Below are 17,862 nucleotides of genomic sequence, written 5' to 3' on the forward strand. Positions count from 1 at the left end.
TCTACAACTTTATTCCAGTAGAGGTCTGTAGATAGTTATATGTATTTGACAGATGATGTAGCCTTGTCGGCTTCTATTCTTTTGTGTACAGTATATGTAGCGGCCTAGTCGGCCTGCATTGCATATATATATATATATATATATATATATATATATACAGATTGTACAGAGATCATGATGTCCTCCTTTGTTGAGGCAGTATAGTTCAAATTGAGTTATTTATGGGCCTATGTTATGTAGTGTTATTCAGATGTGAGCATAGGAGTGTTTGGTCACTAGAGATCAGGCACTCGTCACGACTCATCGGTTTGGGTCGTGACAAACTTATGCCACATTTTATATATTAACAAGTGAACTTGATAATACATGACATATTACCTATTCATTTCACATGGAAAAGGAGGGTTGAAATGGAATATGACGGATACATGCACCTGCTCATATGAAGAAGTGATATAAGGAAAATGAGGGTTGAAATGGAATATGACGGATACATACACCTGCTCCTATGAAGAAGTGATATAATTTTTTTTTTTCAAATCGACGTGCCAATCCAGTGGTGAAATGACACACACCACTAAAACCAACGTTTCTCCAAATACATAATATTGAAACCAAGATGAGATTGACCTTAAGTAAGTAAGTTTATCACCACATTAACAAATAATAAAGTAACTTACTTTTAAAAATCACATTTTAACTATTATAGAAGCACCAGTTTGAGAACGGATCGTCGTTCATCATGGCATTTCCACAAATAAAAGCTTCAGTTTGAGAATGGATCGACGTCCATCATGACATTTTCGCAAATAAAATGAAAAATGAGGGTAATTAATAAATCATTCTTCAACTCTTATTTTGATACGTGTCCATTGTGACAGGCCCTACGTCTCCTTCTTCGTGTCTTTATTTTCAAAATACTCCCTTTCATAAATGGTCTACCCCTCTTTCAATTTTTGTCCAGAATCTTCATCATCTTTCATTTCTTTGTTTTTCCAATTTCTCTTCGGAAAGTTTCCAATTTCATGGGTGAATCTCATGTTTGTCGAAAATTTTGGTATTTCTCACTGATAAAGGCCGGAAATAAACTCCCGAAGGACGCCGCCGACGGTGACAATATAGATATAATAATCCACTCTAATCTGTCGTTTTGGTCGATTATTACTTTCTCGGCTTTTCTTTTTAGTTTCTTAGTATCTCTGGCCATTAGCTACTATTTTATTTCTAGATATCTCCATTTACTCTTTGATTTTGGCATTGATTAAACCTATAAATTTTGCTGGATTTGTTTATATATGGTAATGTGCTATGTTGGTTTTGAAGCACAAGTGTAGTACCAGTATCTGGCTGAAGCAAGAAAGTGTTTGGTTTAGTTATCTCTTGAAGCTTAAAGTAAAAAAGATTTGAGCTTTATGAATCTATCTTATTATTCTAAAGTTCGGTATTAACTATTGTTATAATTGTATGTTGAAATGTTGAATCTCTTTTCTCCTAGCTGAGTGAAAAATGTGGTATTGAATGAGATTTTGTTTATCTTGCCAAATAGAATTGGTTTACTAAAGGAGATAAATGAAGTGCTTATTCATGACTATGAGTCTCAAAATGATTCATGGAATAAATTGTGAGGATGATTAAAAAGTTCTTGAACTACAAGTCTCACCGATTGAGAGAATGCTTTATAGGACTAACTCAAAATGTGTTGGACCGGCTAAATTATTACATGAATTGTTTTAGAAAATGTTTTGAAGGAACTGTGTGTATCTTTTTTATTCTCACTTTGTGCTTCTGCTTCACCTTCTTTCTACGAAAAAGCTATTTTTCTGTTTCTGGTGAGTGCCTTTGCTTCTGCCTCTTTCCTTTTTATTCCGTGTTTTCTTTTGGTTTGTTTTTAGTGTTTTTTGCTTCTGCTTTGTGCTTGGGTATTATCAGTGGTTTTTTAGTTTCCCGCTGCATAGAAACAGGGAAATGGTAGCTTCTTTGTAAGCACTTCCTAAATTAGTAGCTTCCGCTATTTGGGCTTGGCAAACCTTGGATGGTATGTGATTTAAGGCTTCCCTATCACATGCAACAGTTCTTTTGCAGCCATGGCGTGGTATCCTTCTCTTTGCCCATTAGAAATGCAAACTAAGCCTTAATATTGCAGGTCCCTCTGAACATTGTTTGGTGGAAACCCATCTGTTTTATTCAACTCATAGAAAGGCATCAATGGGAAATAGGAATTACTTATTCATTCAGTTATGTTGGTAACATTAGGATTCTCAAGTGAGTGTTGTTTTTCTTCATAACTGATTATTTCGTCACTATTCATTTATGAATCCAACCAAATATGTTTTGAGTCTTTGATGTTGTAAAATTTGCGATTAAAGGCAGTAATACTGTAATGTGAAAAAAAAAAAACGACGGAAAAGAAAATAAGCTTTCCTTGGGGGTGGAGAAAAGAGTCAACACATTATATTGTGACTCTAGGCGAGGTTAGTAATAAAAGGCATTATGAAATGGCTTGTTTATGCACGTAGCGAGCTCATTTCTATTGCGAGATAATAAAAGAAGACTTTTTAATGGTATTTAACAATTGTTAATCTCCATTGTCATCTACTTACCTTTGTTGCTCTCAGGTCAATAAAATAGAGGCTTATCTATAATATGCTGTCCAATTTTGTTGATGCATTTCCTAATATTTGGTTGCAGGTCCCTGGTTTCATCCTATGTGGTATATATAAGCTCCAGCAGTTTAATAAATATATCAAATCATAGCAAAGAATATTGGAAGGATGGAGTACAATTAATGTCCTGTTTCACGGGTATGGTCAATATGACATATTGGAGATCATTTCAGAGAAGGTTCACCAGAAGTTAGAAGAATAAAAAGTAGAGTATGATGCACTTAGACATATAGTCTTTACTAAATTTTAATAAAGGTAGTTAGCAAGGACGATGAACTTATATAATAAGAAGTTCGGCTATCCTGTTAACAAAGATATCACATCTTGCTCTTGACAATAGTTTGTTATATGTGATTTTCTTAAAGTTAGCTGCTTTTGGCTCAATAAGATAAAGTTCTGCTGGAGGTCATTACTATTTCTGAGTACTAGCTAGACCACTAATCTGGACTATGTTACAAGTACAGCTTATCAAGTGAGAAGGAGCTTACATTTCTCATGGATATGTAGTGATCCTGCATAAATTGTTGATTAAAAAGTTATAGGACATCTCTTATGTGACTAATAATCTTTACAATTTCCTTTTAACAAATCTTCTGGTCTACTGATCTGGGTTTAAGGAAGCAATTTGAAATCCTTTTAGCTGGCCATGTTAGTTCGAGAAGAAGTGAAGATTGGGCCTAAAGTAATCAAGAAGCTGGAGATTTCATCTCTATGCAACAACACGAAAACAAGTAAGTACATTTTTGGGTGAACTCAATGGCATTGTCAGGGAAATCCAAGTATGTATATTATCAATTTCAATTTCCTCCATGCTATGCCTCCGCCCTGTTCTTTTTCTGATCTGAAAAATACTTGCATAGCTTCGCGGTTTTGAAATGTGATGAACATTTCATATGGACCCAAATCCTTTTGTCATTGCAAGAGATTTAATTATGCCCGCATCCAAACTGAAAAATTCACAACAGTTTGATCATTATAAGGTAGTTTAAGCCGAAAATGTATCCTCTCTTTTATAAAAATGATTGTTATATTTCTTTGTCTCACTATGTACTGAATAGTATCTAATATGTTATAATTTTGAAGTCAAAAGAGGTAAAAAACAGATAGAAGGGAACTTTTAAAACTCAGCTTTCTATATTTAGAATTTTTGAGATTGACAAAGAGAATATTGGTTCTTTTGAGCATATTCTCGAATGCTAACATCATCTCTAAGGATACAAACACAAGGTAGCACTGAATTCATAATTGTTATTACCTTTGTCTATTAGTACGAGTAGGTCTATAGCAGGCTCACCAATCCAAAATGTGCAATGAAACCATGATCTTTTGATTGATAGTGTGGAAAGACAGTGATGTGTGCTCTGGAATGGAGGACTGCTGGGTTTTGCATTGATGGAAGTTTCTTCTGCTTCTCTTTGCTCTATTGATATTAGCTATGGTTTGAAGATTTGTCCTGAACTTTCATTCATTAGTTGCACTTCTTGAGTTTTCGTTTCTCTTTCAGACAAAGGCCACGTACCATTCACTTTTGCACCAGTTTCGCTAGTTCTATTTAGCTTTTATCATTAGCACTTGTTCCTTCTGATCAAACTGATAATTGGGGGTTGAACTGCTCTTCATTTTCTTTAATGTTAGGTACGACTCACGAGCTATTATCTAATCCTATGCTCTGTGTCTGGCATGCTATGTTTTTGTTAAATTCTTTAGCTTAATGACAAACTTAATAGGAAAAACAGTGAAAATACTATGAGCGAGCCCTACCATATAATTATATGCAATTGTTGCTTTGATCCACTTCTCTTAACCTTCTTGGTATCCCGATGTCAGGCAGTAAAAATCTGTACATATTTGGCTTATCTTGCCTGAATGTGATAATCCACTGGTGTGTCTTGTTATATTCACCTGATTTTGTTAATTTGGTATAGTCATGTACACCCCCAAGCAGCATGAGATGAAGAATTTGCCAGAAAGTGATGATGCTTTTTCTGATGTAGAGTTATCTTCGCGGCCAAGGTCTGTCCTTCCTTTCTTCTTGAAACTACGTGAGAAAAACTGATTTTGTGAATATTCGTTATACGAACTCATAAACTTCACATTTTCGATCTGCCTCCGTTATGTGTCCCTAAAGTTTGCTTTTCAGTTCCCTTAATCTAATTGTTGCAAAGCACCAATTTACTTTCCTCTCCTAGAGTGAAGCTCTTTCTAAATTTTCCAGTGTTGCAAATTTTCTATATTTGCTTTTGCATTTGGTGTAAGGAGCAAGAAAATATTAAGTAATTAAGTTTCGACAACTCATTTCATGTGGTATTAGCAGTTTCCAATACTCATTGGAGTGATTTATATAAAGACATCAAGTTAGCCACAAAATGTGACTTATAGAAGGGTAATTCTATCTTATTTGCACATGCATGTCTGAAAATAGATGACTGGTGTATATGTAATTCTATATTATTTTTATTACTGATCAATGACACCTTTTCAATTTTTGGCACTAATTAATTACTGCAAATCGATATGTCCATACAAAAATCTGTTGTATCAAGCTTGTTCTTGGCTGGTTGATATATGTGCATGTGCAAATTTTCCTTCTTTATTTGTAGATACAAGTTTCAAAATATATGCCTAGATGCATGTTTTTGGTTTTTGATTTTGGTTCTACAAAATTCAAAATGGTATTTGAGTATGAAAATGGGTCCTTTACGGTCTTATTGAGGGTGAAATTGGTGTTTAGCAATACAATCTATTTTGGGGGATAAATAATGATCAGAGTAGGTTAGCGGCGGAAGAAATTGAATACATTGGTTTGGAAATGATGAAAAAAATATTCTAATGATGAAAAAGATATTCTTTCTTTTCAATAGCACCCAACAGCTTTAATATTAATCATTGGGAACAAAGAAGTCCCAATTGTGTGATGCCAAAAAAGGTACTTCCTAAGATGAACACCCCCTAGGTTTCTGAAATCTATGAGAGTTCATTTTAGTACAGCTGTGTCTTTGCATGGCTCAATACTTTGCCTTACTAGATGATTTCTGTATTTTTGAGATTCAATACGAGTTGTATCTTTTACCACGGATGATTATGAACGTACATGGAAGAGAGTTGATGTTGAAGAGTGTAGTTTATACCATATGTTACTTTATTCAGATTTCTATACGTTGTACTTCTAAGTTTTCTGTACGCTATAACTTAATCAACCAAAATTTTTTTTTAATCCTTTGTGCAGATGCATTTACAATCTCACCTAATGATTTTTATTTGACGTCTCAAATGACTGAAAAATGCTTGGCAATGCAGTATCAATTTTTCCGAACTTGAGAATATCAAACTACTACACTGTTTGCTACAGTTTGACGATTAACAGGTAAATTGTTTACTATAGTAAATTTTATTATTGTCTGTTATCTTCCTTCACATTATTTTGGGAGCCGGTGTGGAACTGTTTCTTTGTGTATTATGCTGTTATACAAAACTTCATATGGATTGAACATTTGTATTTTTTACTGTCTATGTTGACATTTATTATTCGTGAACAGAACTTAGTAGTTTAGTAGAGCAACCTTTTCTCTGTACAATAGTCAGAATCACTCCACTTTGATATGTAAACGGTGGATCTCCTCTTGGATGGAACTATTGTACGCCCACTCCTGTAGATGATATAAGAATGCCACCCCACTGCATCTTAACCATTCTGCTTTTCCTCAATTGGCTGACGCAATTAAAGAACACGTCATCTATGTGAGCTCCGAATGAAGTTCTAAATATAAGATCTAAATCTCTAGCTTGTAATACAGGATTTAGTCTTTCTGCGAACCTTTTTGCCCAACATGATTGTCTTTGCTTATTGATTGTGGTGCCCCATTCCTTAAGAAATGTCTTGGGTATCTAATAGCTTGCCAGGTATCCTTGGATTTTTCAAGTTAGTGTCATTGACCAATTGCTGAACCCACTGTATTCCACTACCCTAAAGCTCCAAATCTGTCTATAACCTTCCATATATGCTTGTATTATTTTCAGACCTGCCTATGCTTGAAGTAAATAAGAACAGATGAGCTAGAACACTATTAGACTACATTGAGAAGCTAGAAGTGTTACTTTATGAGCATCTAATTTGCGTAGCGCGGTAGTGAATGTGGTTGTAACGCCTGACATCAATCTCAGAGCCTCATAAGCCTTACCTATTAATCCTGGAAATTTCTTTGGTCATGATATGTTTCTCAAAGATTAACATGTGATGTCTCTTTTTCTTTTTCCAGATTATATACAAAAAGGTTTCGAGAATGATCTACTTTTACAAGGATGCTTCTTCTTTTGTCTTTCTCATCCGTGGAAGCAAGTTAAAGAATATCTTTTGTTACAAATACATATTTTAGATTCTATATGACTTTGTTCCTCAAATAAATGCACATTATATGAAGTGTTATTATATTGCTACATTATATCAAGTGTTGTTATATTGCTAATGTTTTATCAGCTTGATATCATTACATCATTTTAGTAATAGTAATGTTAGGCGTATAGCACGGGCACGGGCACGGGCTATTATCTAATCCTATGCTCTGTGTCTGGTCATGCTATGTTTTTGTTAAATTCTTTAGCTTAATGACAAAATTAATAGGAAAAACAATGAAAATACTATGAGCAAGCCCTACCATATAATTATATGCAATTGTTGCTTTGATCCACTTCTCTTAACCTTCTTGGTATCCCGATGTCAGGCAGTAAAAATCTGTACATATTTGGCTTTTCTTGCCTGAATGTGATGATCCACTGGTGTGTCCTGTTATATTCACCTGATTTTGTTAATTTGGTATAGTCATGTACACCCCCAAGCAGCATGAGATGAAGAATTTGCCAGAAAGTGATATGCTTTTTCTGATGTAGAGTTATCTTCGCGGCCAAGGTCTGTCCTTCCTTTCTTCTTGAAACTACGTGAGAAAAACTGATTTTGTGAATATTGCATTTCCTTAGGATATGGTTAGCCTCTTTTTTTTTTTGGGGTGTTATCTTTATCACTTTCTCTCAACCAAGACAATTATTGGACAAACATATTGATATAGACACTTTCGGAGAACAACAACTGCCCAGTGAAATTCCCTGTGGTAAGAAATTATTGATTGTTCTGCGCAAACCGAAGTGTTTTCGCATTACGTTCTAACTTATAGTTGTTTTTTTAAATACCAGGCAGTTGCATCTTGTGTATTCTTTCTTATTTTAGGGGCTGTAAATTCTTACAGTTATCTGCCCTATTGTCTTCTTGATAGGGCTTGCAATGTCAGTTGTCGTTGCATCTTTATATAAATTTTGCGTGATTCTTCTCAGTTATAACCCAATCAAGAAGGTATCTCAAATCAGAGACCGAGAAATCTCAAACTCCTCATTATTGAAAGCCATAAGTACAATTTTCACTCCAGTCCATCACTCTGCAAGATGATATGCATCAACCACTTTAGGGGCGTTTTTTCTTCGGCCTGTAAAGTGTCATTTTTATGAATAAGTTGAGACTTGAAAGTTGAATGTAAATTACTCTAGACATCAAGCTACAAAAATGAACAATAGTGTCGCGCATATCCCATGCTTTGCTTGAGATGCATGGATTTCATTAGAACTTCATACTTCAAAAGTATTGCATGAAAGCTGAAATTGGTGAGCAAAGTTGAATCCTACGGGGTTATGTCAAAATGTTGGCCATGAAAGCGTATGGTTACTTCTAATTTGCGTTTTTTTTTTTTAGGAAAGAAACATAGGACTTGGAGCTGAAAGGGTGTGAATTGGGGAGAAAATCATAAACAAGATGTATATTCCAAGCAGTAGAGTTCAACATAATATAACTGGGCCAAGATTAATCTATTTGAGAAAGGAGAGAAACAGAAGATTCTTTGCAGGTACATAACTTCAGTTCACAATAAGAAATATTTGTGTTTATTGGTGCGAACATTCTATTTTTTATGGAACGTTGATTTAGATTCTTCTTTTGCCTTTTAAAGAAGATTTTGGATTCTTGATTTACAAGTATCTTGTTTTGCTTTCTTTTTTTCTCGAAATTTTCTTGGCTAGATTCTTTGATGCATGTGGTTATTTTTGTTCAAACACTTTAATGGAAATTTTCTTCTCAACCGCACAAAACTGCAACAACACTAAGAACATCAAATTCCATTCAGACAAAAATTCTAAGTAAGGAAGAATATTGGTGCACTAAGGTCTTCTACGATATGCATGAAATAACTGAATATTTTTTATTCCATTTGTTCTCCCATAACATAGGCATCTATCCTTTTTCAAACTGAATCTCCAATTCCAAACACCTTAGCGGTAGTAATTTTTACTATTGTAGTTTTTTCTTATTGCTACCTTCTTCCTTGTTTTTGCTGTTGTGATTTAGTACAAAATGATTTCTTTTATTTTCGTCCTAAATCTATTGAGCTATGTGAAGCTAAAGTTTTTTTTCCCATACTGTATTCAGGGTACCGATACATAGAAAAGAAACTAATAAATGGTTTTGTCGTTTATTAATGCAAAAAGGAGCCAATTGGTAAGTCATCTTTTCAACACCATTCAACTTGATCCTTCTATAGTTGAAGCTCGTTATGGATGGAAAGTCAACATTCATGAGAAGAAATTGCTAATTCTATCATTCTCTTCATTTTATGGAAGAACTTAATTTTTCGGAGATGCTATGACTTTCTGCCTGGAGAAGGCATCCCATTTCCTTTTAACCTTATTGTACTTCAATACTATCTTGCAGAAGATGATTGCTAAAGTTAAGTAAATTTGCAGGCTTTCCTAACTTTTGCATGCTTACTACACAACACCTATTCTGATGCTTATCTTTCTTTTTTCAGTAGATATCCAGATTAAATACATGTTGGCAGCTGTCAAGATCCAGATTTCATGCAATTTTAACATAGCCCATACATAAGTTGAACACCTACATGATCATGAAAACCCGTACTATTTTTGTCTTTATAGCGAGTTCAAAAATGTAATTGTATGACTTTGTTCCACAAATGAATGCACATTATGCAGTATATTACGTCAACACTTAGTTTGATATTTCTTTTCGTTTTTTGGACAATCTTCCCGCACAATTAGAACCGCCATGAAATTATTGTTCCATGCCCAGCACGGGCACGGGCCATCTAGAGAGAAAGACAATTTAGAAGAAGAAGCTTATGATTCTTCTATAACTGAATGTTCTTTTGTGGAAGAAGGTGAATACACTGTTTTAATTGAGTTCATTATTCCATCCACAGTTTGGTAGCAGACACAAGAAAGGAAAGATAACCAAGTCAACTCTTTGTCTAGGGCCAAGTTCATAAGCCTATAATTCCTTTGTAAGTATCTCTTATTTCATTCCTAAAAGTGTCTCATAAAGCTTGGTTTTGCTTCTTATCTACTGCCAAAAGATTCTGCTAAACTTATAAACTTCTCCAGGACATAAGTAGAAACATGAATAATTGGCCATATTATTTTTCCTATAGGACGAATATCTTATCATCTATATTTGTACATTGAATGACAACCGTTCTTACTAAGCATGGTTATACCGACAATGTATAGCAGTATTTACAATTAACCCAGTCCACTGAAAGACCGATATTTTCTATTACTCATCTAAGTTACTGAGTACTATGTTTCACGGGCTGGCAAATGTTGTACTATGACTTGGTTGATGCAGCTGTTTAATAAATTGTTTATAAAATATATTGGACGCTTTCTTGGATGATTATCTAAACCATCTTTTCCGTTGAAAACACTACATGTATACACTTCAATGGACAATTTTCTAGCCCTTCCTTTGTCTCTCTCCAGATAGTAAACCATAGACCGTCTATGGTCCATTAATCTTACAAGGGTTTTGCAAACAAAAACATGAAATAGAGATTTATAGAGAAACCGTGATTATTGCTCTGAAGTTGAAATGTGATTCTTTGCCTATCCATGCTACCAAGAGAATTCTTTTCATCTTTTCCTAATTGGTGCTTCCAGTATTAAACGAATAGTGTTAATAAGTTTTACTACATTTTAGAGCTAACTTAAGGTACCTTTAGATTTGACATTTTCTTGACAGGTAGCTATTTTTTTTGTATAACATGGAGGAAATGTGGTTGCTGAGGACAAGAAAGGATGAACGGTGCTTGAACAAGCTTCATATTAGCCTTGGCTCAGCATTAGTTGATGATGAGAAGGCATTAATGCTGGTAAAACAACGCCGGATGTAAAACTACCTCTGGTGTCATTAGCCAATTGATATATTCAAGGCTTACTCTGTAAATGGTTGATGTGAGGTGTTCTCAAATTTGTGAAGTTGGCGACCAACTGCCCAAACGTCAAATAGGAATGAGCAACTCCAGTCAGTTTTCTTCAAGATGTCTGCTGCTGATGTTTCTTTAGTTCCTTGGTAATTTTTATAGGCTGGTTAGAGTTAGACTAACTTTGAGATAAATTTTATGAATTTCCTTTATGGGAGAAGAGTTCTTCCAAATTTAGCTTAGAGTTAGGATTACAGAGGTGACCTAAATCAACTTCTTAAGACATTCTTTGATGGTAATATTGGCATACATGATTCTTGGCTTCCTTTATACTCTACATGTCCATCTTTGCTTTTGTAGAAAAAAAATAAATTTTAGTAAAGTTGGTTTCTTTGGAGAGGTGACCTAAGTCAACTTCTTAAGACATTCTTTGATGGTAATATTGGCATACATGATTCTTGGCTTCCTTTATACTCCACATGTCCATCTTTGCTTTTGTAGAAAAAAAAATAAATTTTAGTAAAGTTGGTTTCTCCAATATTTATATTCGACCAAAACTAAACGACACAAACAAAGGATGTTTATAAGCAATATTACCACATGCGTATCAACCCATTAGTGGGAGCAAATGAAATTATTATACAACAACATATTTAAAATACTTATATATTAAAATATGATAGAATTTAATTATTTTTTTCTTACTCTAATAAATGTGAAAAGAGATTAATGTCATAAAAGAAAAAAAAATGGAGATCAAATAATTAATAAGTTAAATTAGTGAAATTATAATTCTAATTGATGTTTCCTTAAAAAACCGTGCAAAAGATAACATGACAAGTAAAATGAGTTAAACTAATAAGACTTATCAAAAATTCAAAAATAGTAGTACTTCATTTAAATAGAAAATCAAATTTCTACTTTGTTTCATTTTAAACATGTAAAATTAATATAATAATTAGAATTAGAATTATCCAAGTCAAAATTTGATAAAAAATAATAGGTATTGTTTAGGCCCAATCTACATACATTAACAATAGAATATTTTACACCTTTAAATTAATCGAATTAAAATTCAAAGTATCAACTGATGCTTAAATATTGCTATTGTTTTATCTCAAAGAGAAGGAAATAATTTCCTTTTAAATAAGTCTTCTCTTTTAAAAAGTATTAATAAATTTTTGCCAACTTTGTATTTGTAGCAAATACTAATATAATAAAGTTTTGGATGCGGAGCACAAACTACAATGTTATATTAATCGTGTTTTGAACATAATATATATATATATATATATATTACTTAACTACTATATAGAAAAGCCGGTTTATAAGCAAGATCGTCGTCCGTCCTTTGGTCCCACTTTTTTATTTAAGGATAAAAAATCCTTTGTGGTCCCACCCACTTTTTTATTTAAGGACAAAAAAAATGACATTTTATACTTTATATTACCAACTCTTCTAAAAAGTAGATAAAAATACTTTATTATATTTCTATTTTTCTACTATATACAAGCATCGGTTTATCCATGCTTCGTCGTCAGTCACTCTTAAAAAAAAAGGTGGACCCGATACTAAAAACGCCAAGCAATATTAAAAAAAAAAAAAAAAAAAAGTGGACCCCACCCTCTCCAAACTCATGAAAAAAAAAGTGGACCCCATATTAAAAAAAAAACAATGTCAAAAAAAAAAAAAAAAAACTGCACCCACATATTAAAAAATCAAACAATATTTATGTAATTCCCAAAGTATCCCCATCAAGTCAATAATAGTGGATTCATTGCCACATGCATATTAACCCATTAGTGGGAGCAAATGAAATTATTGCACAGCAAAAAATATGGACCCCATATTATTGCTTTTCTTCAAAAGGTTAAGTAGGCAAATACATACAATTTCCTTTCTTTTCTTATATTAGCCTAAGATCTAATCTAGATATTTAATTGTTGTATTTGCTATTCCGCCATGTCATTTATTTGTTATGTTTACTAAAATAAATATACTTAAAATATTTATATTTTAAAATAAGATAGAATTTAATTACTTTTTCATTTTTATTCTTACTCTAATAAATGTGAAAAGAGATTAATATCAAATGGAGATCAAATAATGGATAAGGTAAATTAGTCAAATTATAATTCTAATTTACGTTTCCTTAAAAAATCATGCAAAAGACAACATGACAAGTAAAATGAGTTAAACCAAGAATATTTACCGAAAATTAAAAAATAGCATTTCTTCGTTTAAATAGAAAATCAATTTCTACTTTGTTTCGTTTTAAACATGTAAAATAATAAGTATTTTACACCTTTAAATTAATCGAATTAAAATTAAAAGTATCAACTGATGCTTAAATATTGCTATTGTTTTATCTCAAATAGAAGAAAATAGTTTTCTTTTAAAAAGTATTAATAATTTTTTGTAGCAAACACGAATATAATAAAGTTTAAGATATGGAGCACAAACTACAATGTTATATTCATCATGTTTTGAACATAGTATTTTATTATCAATATATATATATATATATATATATATATATTATCAGTATCCAAACACAACTACATATACATAGATACACTATAATCCAGAGTGTTGGGCGCACGGGCATAAGCCATCTAGTATCATCAAGAAAAACCACAGGAAAAAAAAACGTATTTCCTTTACACCATCGAAATAGAGAGGCGAGCAAGGAGTTGAGATATCATATTGGTATATTATTTATCCATGAGGAAATGTCTACATGAAGACATCAACATAACTCGAGAGAACTTCGTCAGGAAAATTAGTTTTTGATTCTTGGGTATTAATACGCACCTCTTTTCTATTTTGCAAAGTAGTGCTTCCCTTCTATGATAATTATATTACATATATATACTTTTGATATCGAGTATGTTGAGTTTTCTTATTAAAGAGTAGATAAAGAATTTCCATTCAAATAAAATGCTCACTTACAAATATTTATTGCCATGCGATTTATCTCATACTTGCCTTTTGATTTTTAGTCATTCAAGGCTGCCCGAGTCCGTAAGGTACCTATAAAGAATTTAAAAATTGTTTATTTATTAGGAATGCTATTAAATATGCTTTTTTGAAAATAGAAGTTGGAAATCAAAACTGAGAAATAAGAACAACTAACACTCTTGTAATGAAAATTTATAAACTATACAAAGATAAATAATCCCAGTTGTTAAGTTAAGAAGCTTTTTTTAGTTGTTCGTACGAGAAACTACGTTTTATACGCATAAGAGGCCAAACTTCAAAAAACTTCTCTGCTTTATGCCACATGACATTCTTTCTTAGTAAACTAATTTTTGCCGAGAATTCAAATAACACAACACTCGAGAGCAGAAGATGGTCCTTTTCCTATTCAGTATATTTTTTCATTAATCACAGGGTAAAAAGCTAGTGAATATTGTGATGACATTTCTAACTTCTTAATAAAGCAAGGTGATAAATTCAAAGAAAACCCAATCTAGCTAAATAGGCATCAGTTATAGTCCAAGATATATGCTAAATCTGTATATTGAGAGTAGTATGACAAAAGAATTACGGAGGATCAATGTTCAATGCTATACGAAGAGCAAGATTGATTACAGAGAAGAGGTTAATAAATTTGCTGGAACGTGCTATGTTCCTTTCAAACACACTGGTTGCATCAATGTTCTTCTCTTGTTATTACTCTTTCTGTTTCGGCGACAAAAAAAAAGAAGATGCAGAAAGAGGAAAACCAAATATTCAAACACACTATTACCAAAGAAACATAAAAGCGTAAATGTGAATATAATTTTAGAGGCAAAATGAAGATGGTAAATCATTGAAAATCTAGATTCTATATCAATAATCTCATCGAATCAAATGCTTACTTGCTTATCCAAAAAGAAGTAGAGTAGAAACGAAGCACCACTTAGATATTCGGGAGGCCAAGGCCAAACGCATCGGGGAAAAGCAAAATACAGGGAATGGATGAGAGAATTAAGTCTGTAAATGTAAATGTATTTGTGCTTTATATGAACAATTTTCCATTGAAAACATCAATCAAATGGAGAGTACAAATAAGATCCGACCCTCAGGTCTCTTGGAAATCTGTAGATAAACTGATGAAGAGAGCTGCTAATGACACGTAGATCACAGGTATTTGATATTTAAGGTCGAGGGTGCACATACATATTCAGAAAGTACAAATTGACATTACTTATTTACCCCTGCCTGACATCGTATTTTCATATTTTACTGTGTTCGTCCTACTAAGTGTCATTTCTATATAGTAACTAGACGGTCTATGCCCGTGCTACACTTTGAATTATAGTGCATCTATGTGTATGTAGTTATCTTTAAATAGTGATTATATATATAGAGCATATATTATGTTCAAAACACGATTAATATAACATTGTAGTTTGTGCTCCGTATCTATAATTTTATCATATTAATGTTTGCTACGAATACAAAATCAGCAAATTTATTAATATTTTTTAAAAGAGAAAACTTGTTTAAAAGGAAACTATTTTCCTCTCTTTGAGACAAAACAATAGCAATATTTAAGCATCAGTTGATATTTTCAATTTTAATTCGATTAATTTAAAGGTGTAAAATACTTATTATTTTTTATCAAATTTTAATTTGGATAATTCTAATTCAAATTATTAAATTAATTTTACATGTCTAAAACGAAATAAAGTAGAAATTGATTTTCTATTTAAACGAGAAATACTATTTTTTAATTTTTGGTAAATATTATGGGTTTAGCTCATTTTACTTGTCATGTTGTCTTTTGCATGATTTTTTAAGAAACGTCGATTAGAATTAGAATTTGACTGATTTACCTTATTCATTATTTGATATCCATTTGATATATATTTTTTACGACATTAATCTCTTTTCACATTTATAAGAGTAAGAATAAAAATAAAAAAGTAATTAAATTCTATCTTGTTTTAAAATATAAATATTTTAAGTATATTTATTTAGTGAACATAACAAATAAATGACATGGCGGAATATCAAATACAACAGTTTAATATCTAGATTAGATCTCAGGCTAATATAAAAAAAAAAAAAAAACTGTATGGTTTGACTACTTAACTTTTTGAAGAAAAGCAATTTCATTTGTTCCCACTAATGGATCGATACGCACGTGGCAATGAATCCATCATTATTGACTTAATGAGATACTTTGGAAATTACATGAATATTGTTTGATTTTTTAATATGGAGTGCATTTTTTTTTTTGGACATTATTAATTTGCACTATATATATATATATATGTATATATATATATACATACTATGTTCAAAACACGATTAACATAACATTGTAGTTTGTAGTCTGTATCTAAAACTTTAGTATATTAGTGTTTACTACGAATATAAAGTCTGCACTTTTTTTTTGACATTATTTTTTTTTTAATATGAAGTTCACATTTTTTTTTTTTTGCTTGATGTTGTTTAGTATGAGATCCACCCTTTATGAGGTGCACTTTTGTTTTTTGGACATTATTAGTTTGTACTATTTTTATGCATATAATATATATACATACATTATGTTCAAAATACAATTAATATAACATTGTAGTTTGTGCTACGTAAACTAAAACTTTATTATATTAGTGTTTGCTACGAATACAAAGCAAGTACTTTTTTTTAACATTATATTTTTTTTTAATATGGGGTTCACTTTTTTTTTTTTTATATTGCTTGATTTTGATAATATAGGGTCCACTTTTTTTTTCCCATGAGTTTGGAGAGGGTGAGTTCCACTTTTTTTTCTTCCTTTTTTTTATTGCTTTTTATCTATTTTGCCTATTTAATTAAAATCGAAAGAAAAAATGTATATATAATTTCACAAATTTGTGTGGATATTTTAACCAACATTTTGTTGGTCCTAAGCAAAATTTTAGAATAATTAAAGTAATAAAGTAAATAATCCTACAATTTTGTCAAGTATTGTTAGTATTAGGGCTTAATACATTGTTATTTTTTTAAACTTGCCAACAAATTTTATTTAGACACTTAAACATATGTCTTTTCTAATTAAGCACTTGAACACATGATAAACTGTTACTCTTAGATACTTCAAACTTAAATTTTGAAAAACTTTCTGTACGTATTCTCAAATGTTTATTATGTAAATAAGTTAACCATTTAAAAAAAAAAGTCTCCTCATTTACTGATCAACCTCAATTGGAACATGCTTGATGTGTTAAGCATAGTATTAATTATGATATATTTTTTTTAAAATATAAAGTACTATGAATCTAGCATTCAAATTTCTTTTTACCATTGTATAAAATAATAATATAAATTAATGAGGTTGATTTTTATGCATTATTGTCCTAAAGGTCATTCCTTCCAATTTCTTGCTCATAAGTTGAATCTATAATTTTATGAGGATGAATTATTATGCGTTATTATCCTGAAGAACTTACTTTCCAATATCTTGCTCATTAGTTGGATTTATAAATAAATAGTGTAAATCATTATTGAACAAAACTAAGTGTGTAATTTATCTTAACCGATATTAAAAAAGAATGTTAGCATGATACAATATTTATTTCAATACTTACGTTCTTAATAAAATGATGCATAATAAAGTATTTGTATCATTTATGTCACTGTAATGAAAAATATTATATATAATTTTAAATCAGAAGCGTATTTTAGACTATCCTACGAGGATTTAGTTTTAAATTCTTTTACTGAAGTTTCTTTGTTTACGATTTATAGATATATATCAAATCAATTTAAATAAATAATTTCCTGTCCCAAATAGTAAAATGGAAAATTGTTATGTTTGGCTCTGAACATCAAGCTTGTGACAACTCAAAGTTTTCCAATATAATATTACATAGAGTTCATTAATATTTTAAAAGGGATAATTTGCATAAAAAGAAATTCTTTTCCCTTTCTTATTTGAGATAAAATATTGTTAGTAGTAAGAATTATGAACT

At 31.4% G+C, this 17,862-nt stretch overlaps 1 long non-coding RNA gene across 22 annotated transcripts; it reads left to right on the forward strand.

The window, feature by feature from the left end:
* Positions 1-706: 706 nt before the first annotated feature.
* Positions 707-11,245, forward strand: LOC132631623 (uncharacterized). Of its 22 annotated transcripts, XR_009578941.1 has the most exons (8): positions 884-3,394; positions 4,589-4,676; positions 5,890-6,027; positions 6,920-8,548; positions 9,127-9,195; positions 9,506-9,611; positions 9,917-9,997; positions 10,735-11,245. It is a non-coding gene; the product is annotated as an uncharacterized LOC132631623 (long non-coding RNA). The 22 variants fall into 22 exon arrangements; XR_009578930.1 differs by lacking the exons at positions 9,127-9,195; positions 9,506-9,611 and adding an exon at positions 707-827 and having other exon boundaries at positions 2,689-3,394; XR_009578927.1 differs by having other exon boundaries at positions 885-3,394; positions 9,506-9,997.
* Positions 11,246-17,862: the final 6,617 nt, after the last annotated feature.

Source organism: Lycium barbarum, chromosome 3, assembly GCF_019175385.1.
Source record: "Lycium barbarum isolate Lr01 chromosome 3, ASM1917538v2, whole genome shotgun sequence".
NCBI classification, from domain to species: Eukaryota; Viridiplantae; Streptophyta; class Magnoliopsida; order Solanales; family Solanaceae; genus Lycium; species Lycium barbarum.